We start from the raw sequence: 10,363 nt of genomic DNA, 5'->3' as shown, positions 1-10,363 counted from the left end.
TCTTTTTTGGTATAAACAATTCCGTGCAGATTCACATCTCTTAAATTCTTTCTACAAATATGAAAAATCAAATGCCAATCAAAATCAATACAGTCAAATATTGTTTCCCATTTTTGGCACATGTGAGGTTTAACATTTTCAGATAACAATTTATCATAGAATAATCCTTTTCATGGGGATATGAAATCCTTTTGGAGTGAATTTATTGTGGGGTCATTAATGTTTATATATCTATATTCTTTTAAAGTCTTTTTCCAAGGTTCAGGTAAAATATATATAACATATCCAAGATCTAAGTGAGTACCTTTTATATCAAATTTAAGCTTCAGTTGATCAAAGGATATAAACCCATGTTCATCACAAAGATCTTTGATCGTCAAGATTCCACTTTTAGCCCAGTGACTTATGATGTGATTTAAGTTTTTGAAATTGTTATTCAACCATAAAGGTTGGGATAAGATTTCATTAATGTTCTCTGCATCTATGGTATTTTTGATACAATATAATTTCTATGCTTTGAATACGTCTATCCAAAAAGGATTATCAACTGCAACTATATCCTGAAAATCTGCTCCATATTTTAGCATATCCTTAAAAGGAAAATTGCATGGGTTACCAGGATTTGTTTTTTTAAAGTATAGTTTGAGTGTAGATAATTTCATGGCGTTAACATAGGTCTTAATATCAATCATCCGTAGACCCCCATTTTGTAATCTATTTTTAAAGTGCTCCGTTTGATTTTGTCATTTTTGTCATTCCAGATGAATTTAAAAAATACTCTCTCAATCGCGGTGATAAAATCATCTGGAGGGTTAGGTAAAGTGTTAAACAGTTATTTTCCTTATCAGCGCCAAATGTCTTTTCCTCCAAGTTGCCAGTAATCTATTAATTTCTTCTAGTCTTTTCTTTGTGTTAATAACCCATAAATCATTCAAATCCGGAGTAAATTTAATTCCTAATACTTCAAATTGTTTTCTTTGCCATTGTATATTCAAATCTTGACATAGTATATCCCTGCTACCAGCTTTTGAGCCAATCCAGATTGGTTTAGTCTTATCTATGTTTATCTTTAGTCCTGACATATTGTAAAATGTATTAAGTGTGTCTATAGCAGAATACAAGTTTTCATCTGAGCCATCCAAAAATAGTTCGGTGTCATCTGCATATTGACCTAATTTGTATTCTTGATCCTCAATTACAATACCCTCTATAGTTTCAGGTTGTCTTATCATACAATCCTTCAAACTTACATAGAAGGAAATATGGTAATGGTAACGTTATCCGATGAACTGCGTTGCTGGAATGAACTGATGATTGCTCAAACCTGATGTCCCATATCGTAAAATCGATTATTGCCATTGATTCAATGTGGCAAAGTTACTGCTGATCAGTGGATCAAGAAGTGTCATTGAAAGCATTATATCAGAATTGACAGGCCACACAACGACCAGGCTGTTTCCTTATCCCAATCAGCTATGAAAAATTCATCTTACCTCTGACAGGATACCGAAGCTAGAACTAGTCGTTCAAGGTCCTATTGATGCTGCTTTCAAGAGGGGGTTAAGAGCACCACGAGCACATTGTCAGCAACTGGACAGGATCAGTGTGGACACATCTTTGGAACATTGATCTGCTGTAAAACTTTACTTCTTCCATAAACCTCGCAATTGGTCATTCTATTTCCTGCATAAAATGTCAAACCTCTATATTGCCGAGAAGCCCCCAGCCTAAGAGATGCATAAAAATGTTTCATAGAGTTAATGGAATATGTAAACCTATGTTATTTTATGTACAATCGGTGGGAACACAGATTGTTGCCCATGTAGTTTGCCCATGTCTTGTTCAAAGGCTGTGCTTAATCAGAGTTACATCATCCGATACGTTGAATTCCAAAAATGCATAAAATGAGACAACCATAACATGGCCCCACAATTCCATATAACTGAAATCGTTTAACTCGAGCTCCCTACCTGAATGGACTTGAAGCAATTATTATTATTATTATAGGATATTTATATAGCGCACATATCCACGAAACTAGTGCATGCTCTAGGCGCTGGTATTTTTCCCCTCGATCATTGGATGTCAATATCAACGGCACATCGTATTATCAATCTCAACTCCCTGGGGATTATACACTCTTGCAGCCACTAGGCGCATCGAGTTATTGTGGCTTTCTCATCCTAACGAGGTACCCATTCACAGCTGGGAGGACTGGGACACATAGTCACAGTACTTTGTCCAAGTTCACTGCACGTTGCTGTACCCGCAACTAGGTGTTTGCACGTATTCATGTGGCCACCATCTGGTCATATACCAACGGATTCGTGGGTTCTTTTAAGTGCACAGGGTTGTGTACTGTACACTAGGTGCTGTGACAACACTGAAAGAGTCTGCACACAATGTTGACTCCAAGGTTTTTACACCCGGTCACAGGTGGGCTCGACCCCGACACCTCAAGCTCGCTGGATCACTAGCCTGGCGCCCACCGCGACTTGGAGCAATCATTGTTGAACACTAGATCACAAACTCTGACATTTATAAACCAGGATTAGCCCAGACAAATTAGTATGATTAAAAAGAATACATCAGAAACATGTCAGTCACACCATGCTGTGACAATGCTGTTTGAGGTTGCTAGTTATCTATTTCTATATCATCTGCGATCTATTTAGGGTTGTAGTTACCGGAGGTAGAGAGAACGTGTATGAGTGCGCGCTTGTGTGTATGTGATTACGTCTGTTTGTCATTACCCATTGAATGTACGTCATATTATTAAATTTTATTTGTTACGCGATTTTTTCTCCGTAGATATTAACTATATTTTTGATCATTTATCTGCCTACTCTGAACTGAACATATAAACCCGTCTCTAAATAAAAGTTCAAAGTCTGAAGGGTGCATCTTGTACAATAATGCATCAATTAACGATAATAATTTTCAATCATAACTCTATATGACATATCAGTTCTTTATTCTCGTGTCAGTGAAATTCCAACTTACTTAAACAAAGATAATGCTCTAAACGTCCAAACATACGTGGTCTATGGAGAATTCATTGCAATATTCTGTACATTCTACAGAATTGAATATCCCTATACCTTCTTCTAATCTGAGATCACTAAACAACATTTAACTATAGAATTGAAGCTACATATGAAAGTTATGTCACGGTGTCCCCACTTGAATTCAGTAGATAGAACAAGTGGACGCTCTCATCTGAGATGGAAAGGTCATCGTGTCCATAGGAAACCGGAATATTAACTTACCAACCGCATCCATCCTTTAACTTCTCTTTCACACAGAACTGTCATACACTGACATGAGCGTTTCAGTGGCTCTATTTCTAGATAATGATCGGCGCTATACTAATCAATATGAGACATCCAAGACAAGACCTATTGGTCAAGCAGGTGCAGTGTTAAATGAGGAGGATCAAGGGAGACTCTTGCACAAAGCAGAAAAGTGCAAAAACGGACTCATACAAAAGCAGCTTAAAAGGCAATCAGTGTATGTGATACTGCGGGAGTCTGGGAGATGTCATTGACATGTTTAAACTCGGCAACACAACTTCTACAACACAAGGCATGACACCAAACCCAGATGAAATTCGTGAAACGATATAATATGCCTCAACCCATTATTGCTGCCGAGATCTTTCTGTAAGTGAGGACTTAATTCCTGTGACAAATTCTCGCCATTCAGATGAACATACAATACCTTTAAAAAGTAGCAATTGTTCTATTTGGGATAGTTCCGATTCCAAGATTGGGCTAAAGAGTTCTAGAAACTACTATCTTCGAGGTATTATTACCCTTTAAACATCCCAATAGGAATTCAAAGAGGCCAAGGTAGCCTAAACTTGGCAAGTGATCTCAATGACATCAGTCTTCTTCTTTGGTTTAGAATATTGAATATGCCACCCTACAGATTTACAAAAACATGCTACATGCTGATGCTTTATGACAGCAACGGAACATGTTACTGGGTGACAGATGTAATACATTTACTAATCTTTACTGGGTTTGTAATAAAAGGTATGAGAAGCGTATGAAGTCACACTCATATTTTCTCTTATCAATAGAACGACGACTGGCTGATATGTACACTTTCTCTGCGTATGTCCAGGTTACCATCAATAAGGACCAAGCATTTAAAAAGCTCTTACATCGTGACATCTATAAATTTGAATCAACCGCACCTGGAACGATTGGCCATGTAAAACCATTATACCTTTTCACAGTGAAAATTAATATTTTCAAATGTCTACTGCCAAAAGTATAATGTATAATTGTACAACAGGCCTGTGCTCTTATCATTGCAGAAAAAGAGCAAGTGAGTGAGTGAGTGAGTTTAGTTTTACGCCACACTCAGCAATATTCCAGCTATATGGCGGCAGTCTGTAAATAATCGAGTCTGGACCAGACAATCCAGTGATCAACAGCATGAGCATCGATCTGCGCAATTGGGAACTGATGACATATGTCAACCAAGTCAGCGAGTCTGACCGCCCGATCCAGTTAGTTGCCTCTTACGACAAGCATGGGTTACTGAAGATCAATATTCTACCCCGGACCTTCACGGGTAGCAGAAAGAGAGACTGATTGACAACACAAAGGCTGACATCAACTCCAGATGACAATCCAACATTTGCAACTACCACATCGTAAATACCGTGTATGTTTTATTATGTGTATTTTTGTGTAAAGGTTGACGAGAAGACACTGAGGTTATACAGACTTTACAGAAGCGTAGATATACAAACCCAAACCCGGAACATGGCGTCACCAGGATTGATGCACCATAAAATATTTATCAGTGCTCATGAGGATTCAGACAACAATCTTCCCTTCGGTTTACCATCTGCCTTCAATAGACACTGGGGCTAGCATACAGGATGCTATAGAAATAGCTAAACCTAAATAGCACAGACGTAACCAATTCGTCACTTTCAAAACTTAAATTCAAACCTAAGAGGTAGATTCACCCGTTATATGTTTCCCATTGTGAATTAGCCGTTATATTACTGAAATAAAACAATCTGTCGCATACATTATCAACAGTTGTTTTGACTGTGAATCATGATAGTCTACAACGTGCATACCGCTCGTCACCGACAGTAGATTATAACGAGAACGCTATTCCTATTATCAGGATTCCGAGATATTTGGGGCAGTCAATGCCGAGAAACATGAACATCATTGTCTTGCAACTGATCATACGCATTATTAATCTGCAGGACATGACAGTTATTTTATCCCAATCAATTTTCTTCAATGGAGGCTCGTGTTTACGTGGGACGAATGCTTTAACCAGACTCAGGCCATTTAATGGTTTCCATTAAAATAGGTCTTTCCAACCTCATTTAAACTTCAAAGACGATCACGTTCGTGACTGTGAGTTCGTTTCTGAATTCGTTTCCCCATGTAACACTAGAGGCTTGGATCAATGTTTACCATCATGCGCAGGTATCAATTGTCCTTAAAAATGCGATATCTTAGTATATTTGGCAATGTCGTCTTTCTTTCATTATCAGCTAGACCAAGCGCGTTTCGATGGCCCTTCATCAGTGTCACACATCTCTTGTTATTGACCAGAGTGAGTGAGTTTAGTTTCATGCCGCTTTTAGCAATATTCCAGCAATATCACGGTGGAGGGACACCAGAAATAGTCTTCACATATTGTACCCATATGGGGAATCGAAACCGGGTCTTCGGCGTGACGAGCGAACGCTTTAACCACTAGGCTACCCCACCGACCCCTTTATTGACCAGAAGTCCATACTTGAAACCTAAGCATAACAAAATGATAATACTTAATGTTTTTCGGTTTCCAGTCTCAAATGGATCGCGCTCAGTGCAAAATACGTGGCGTGATTGATCAAACTTAAACCAGTGGCTGATTTGTAGCCAGACACACTGTATCTGTTGTGCTTGACCAAAATGGATCTTGGCCTTAAAAACTTATCCAGCTGACAGGTACTTTATAAACATGTAAATTCTAGGCTCATTTTGATTTTCTATTTGATTCCTTCCCCGCCACAGGGCACAGAGTACAAACTTTCGTTTTCTCATTGTTTCCAAAACAGGGAAATCGACGCTGGCGTGTCCAGACATGTTTATCCTTGTAGCAGCCCCCGATGTCACTGATTTTTACTGATCCATGCATACTATTTTCACTGTTGTTGTACTTTATAGACCCAGTGAGAACTGTTTCGGGACAAAAACGAGACTGGTCATTTTCTGACGGTGACGGCATCTAGTTCATACTCTGGCTCTGGATGAAACTGCGGGGTTTCATAATTCAGTAATCGACAGCTCATAAAAAGTCATTAACCATCTGAACATCAAAGATGTGTAATCTGACACTCCCCCGTAACCATGTACGCCTACAATGTCGAACATCTGTGTTTGGCCAAGTCACTGGATCTCGTTGATGTACCAATCTTCTAGATGTGATTGTCCATTTGTGATATGAAGTAAGATGATTCTTTTTATCCTAAATGATGATGTGTTTTCCATCGTTACATTCTTATCTGTAAAAGAGCCCATTATGTTCACGAAATATGCCGTCTCTAGCTCTGTACATGTGTTAGATGTTTAAACTGCAGTATTGGTTCAGACGATGTGTGCTCACTGACATCAAGGACAGGCGGACACATATGTCCTTGTTTCCGACACACACAGTCAACGTTCAGGGGGCCATAAGACCATCGCATTCATATTTATTCTTTGTTGTTATTACAGTCAAGTAGTTAAAGCGTTCGCTCGTCACGCCGACGTCCCGGGTTCGATTCCCCACATGGGTACATTGCGTGAAGCCCATTTCTGGTGTCCCCCGCCGTGATATTGCTTTAATATTACTAAAAGCGGCGTAAAACCCAACTCACCCACTCACTCCATTACCATTACGTAAAGTTTGTAATTTCTGTTCCGAAAATCAGCATTATTGGTAATATTCCAGTTGGTTATATGCGACATAGTGTACAGTTGTAATTAGTGAAAACTGCTAATGATAGAGTGGAATATTAGGCCTGACGTTCTGTTAACCAACCGGCGTAAGCTAAACAAGTCTCTCTTCTGTTAATAAGTTATCTCTTGAAGTTGATTTGATAGGCTGAATAAGAAAGTTGCAGTTGCTTAAAATATATCTACAACGCTTGTATGAATAGACATATCAACCAGAACAATGAGCAGTACATAATACCATCCGTCAGGCTGCATTTCATGTTCAATTTTTTTGTATTAATCTTTCTCCTGTTCAACAGAACGACCAGGAGCTGTAGCAGACTTGTGACCATTTTGACGTTTGACGTTTGTTGTTTGAAAAAGGCTTTACCAAAATTGTGAATGTACCAATGTACACTAAATGTATGTCCTACTTTCTGCTAGTCGTTAAAACATTTGATTGTTAAATAAAGACACCACTAGTCTGTTCCTCCTTTTGCTTAGTTTTTCATTTGTAAAGTTACTCTGGCACCTGTTTCTCTCTATATTACATCTTTGAACTATACCGTGTGGTTTGTTTATTGTTTGTTTCAAGCAATATAACATCGGTTCCATTACCATCCAATTTTCAGTTGCTAGGGTATTTTAGGTCATATAGATTGTATGCAAAGTTCAAGGAAAGACATACTGTGTTTGAATCTAAGCTTTAAAATCAAAAGATAGTTCAAGTCACTCCAGAAATGTTACATGATATTACAGGAATCTACTTAATATGCCATCTCTCTCTCTTTAACATCAAGGCCGTTGGTGTCATGTTATTCTATAACCTTTACGCGGAGTATCCATATCTCCTTAAATACTGGCTCTTACTATGGTGGGCGCCTCCATGGTGTAGTGGTTAGAGCGTCCGCCCGGAGAGCGGAAGGTCGCAGGTTCGATCCCCGACCGTGTCATACCAAAAGACGTTAAAATATGGTACTTGTTGGTCCCTGCCTGGCACTCGGCATTAATGGGTACAACAAGGACTGGTCGGCTTGGAGTCAGTATAATGTGTCTGAGTGGGGTATTCATGCTTCACTGCGGCATGGTATCTCAGTGGGCTAGCACTATAAAACCAGCTTAAGTCTGGGCTAGTACAAGCAGCCGCACATACACATACACACGCATGCACGTCGTCATATGAGCGAATTATTCTCAAGCACGACGTTAAACCCAATTTCACCTCACCTCACCTTACTGTGGTGGGTGCTACATCATGTTCATCCATGCAAATATTAACATGGTTTCAATAGACGTCATTGTCCTTGATACCACAAACACAAACAAGGGACTGAAATACTTTTGATCAGAATCGTTCATCAAACTTCTTCAAGAACGTTATAGTGTGTTAAAAACAACAATACAGCAATGAAGTGCCTCAAATTTCATACGTTTTTCTTTTATTTCCATTAGATTACAATACTTGCAGAGAAAAAAAGTATGGATCTGCAAAGCATCAAACTCAGCAGTACATAACTTGAAGTAAGGTATGCATAATAACAATGCCATTTGTTGAAATCAGAGAGATCCGGCCCCGATTTCTCGAAACAAACTTAAGTTTTTACTCAAATTTCAAACTGAGTTTGACAATTTGAAACAGCTGAATTTTTAACTACGCTGCATTTTAAAAATATACCCCCACAAACAACTTAAGTAATCTATCCACTAAACTCAAATTGTCTATTTCTTAGTTTAATATCAATTTCAGTTCATTCTGGAAAATGCATTTTCCTGCGTTTTCTCAAATTGAGTAAAGTCAAAACTCAGATTCCAAGCAGCAGCGATGAGAAGTCCTGTGAATGATTCCCGGCCTCTTCATTCTACAAATCCGGCTTCCAGCATTTATTCAGGACTCAGCTATTTCACACCGGAAATTGGAGTTCGCTACGATGACTTTTTACACCAGGGTGTACGCCGACTTTTCACAGTGGCTATTCCAAAGTGATTAACAGTGGGAATAGACTGATGTGAAGGAGTGAGTGAGTTAACATTTTAAGTCACATCGGCAATATTTCAGCCATATCGTCAGTCAATCAACTTATAGTTTTATAATAATTAAAAATAAATTATAAACACCTGTCAACGACGGACAGTAAAACAACTAGATTATCACAAATACAAATGTAAAACTAGTAGTTAAATCTAAAACAGTTTAACTATTGAAGACTATCACAGATATGAATATTAAGCTAGTATCTAACTCTAAAACAGCTTAATTACAGAAGACAATACAATATAAAAACAGGCTGTAGATCGCCAACAACTGCAGGTAGATCACCATACTAGGGACCATGGGGACTTACAGTGCCCTTGCTACCTGCATGGACAATAAACTGATGTCTTGATGCAAGAGTTGTTGATGGTCCACTGTTTTGTGATTCACCAAGTCATTTCAATTCACCTAGCCACTGATCCCAGCATTTACGCATGCTACAATGAAAGGAATTGGTCCGACTATATATCGGATCTCAGTAATCTGTATGCCCTCGCATGTTACATAAAGATAAAGCAGACAAATATATGGATGACGGGCGTGACGTTGTTCACTAACAGTATTTCAGTTATTCGGCTTGTCAGCTTGACAGCTGAACGAGAGAATCAATGAAACCTGGTCAATTTCTAGTGTTTATAATCGGTGGTATATAATGACCTGATACATGTTATGACTTGTGTGATATATAATGTTGCGTTGAGGCTTTCTTAACAGTCATCGGGTCCCCAATGCGTAGATCGATGCTCTTAATGTTGATCACTGCATTGTCTGGACCAGACTCGACTATTTACAGACCGCCGCCATGTAGCTGATGTGCGGCGTTAAAACCAACCAACCAACCAACCAACCAGCTTTCGTAACACCACCACGCATCAAATGCTAACTTATTATCCCTTATTAGCCCTTGTTTTGTCTTACATGTCTGTTAGTATTCTGAAACTTTTCTTCCTGCTCTTGTCAAATATATGACGAGAGTAAGAGGAAAAATCTTCGAAAGACAAGTTATCACGCCTCAGTTTCAGTTTGATATGCAACTACGTTTCAGCTGCTTGAGCGACCGATTCTTAACTGTACCAGTCTATCATAGATATTTATGGGAGTGTCAGATATTCAGACACTCAGTCGGCTTTATCACAATTGCATATTGAACACTTTGGCTAGGAGGCTAACCATGGTGTCTGTCTCACATAATGTTCTCTTCAGGACTGATATTTCTGCAATACTGAAGCCCCGAAAGAAGCTTGTCTATAGATATATCTAGTTCCTCTGATTCTGAATCTTCCATATAAACCTGAAGTGTGCTTCTCACTATATATTAAGCATCTGTTCCTATACCGGAATAACCGTTTGAGGCTTTTGTTTGATCTCAGGTTTTACTTTTTGT

General features: G+C 38.7%; 1 long non-coding RNA gene across 1 annotated transcript; it reads left to right on the top strand.

Annotated features, from left to right (window-relative positions):
• Positions 1–542: 542 nt before the first annotated feature.
• Positions 543–10,154, top strand: LOC124282385. Its single transcript, XR_006900141.1, has 3 exons — positions 543–831; positions 3,604–3,612; positions 10,144–10,154. It is a non-coding gene; the product is annotated as an uncharacterized LOC124282385 (long non-coding RNA).
• The last annotated feature ends 209 nt before the right edge of the window (positions 10,155–10,363 follow it).

This window comes from Haliotis rubra, unplaced genomic scaffold, assembly GCF_003918875.1.
Source record: "Haliotis rubra isolate DU_JTF1 unplaced genomic scaffold, ASM391887v1 Scf3, whole genome shotgun sequence".
Taxonomy (NCBI): domain Eukaryota; kingdom Metazoa; phylum Mollusca; class Gastropoda; order Lepetellida; family Haliotidae; genus Haliotis; species Haliotis rubra.
This window is presented reverse-complemented; position numbering and strand designations above follow the sequence as displayed.